Here is a 295-nt window from a genome sequence, read left to right on the forward strand (position 1 = left end):
AGCCAGATGTGCTCCAGAAGCTCCGGGGCTGCTGCCCCACGGTGATGCCCCATATGCCCCCCCAGAGTGCTCTGCCCCCGCGGCAAGCGCACACCCCTGGGCTGGCGTGGCCCGGGGTCCCTGTCCCACACTGTACCGCGGTGCCTTTAGTGTCCCTTTGGTGTGCCCCCCCCCCGTGATCCCTGGCCAGGCTTTGGGCTGCCCCAGGGACAAGCCCCCCGCGTGCCTGGTGACAAATCCGGGGACAATGCCAGGATGGCGCAGGGGGTCACACCGTTGCCAGGAAGGTCCCTGG

Source organism: Egretta garzetta, unplaced genomic scaffold (genome assembly GCF_000687185.1).
Source record: "Egretta garzetta isolate BGI_Z169 unplaced genomic scaffold, ASM68718v1 scaffold59, whole genome shotgun sequence".
Lineage (NCBI taxonomy): Eukaryota > Metazoa > Chordata > Aves > Pelecaniformes > Ardeidae > Egretta > Egretta garzetta.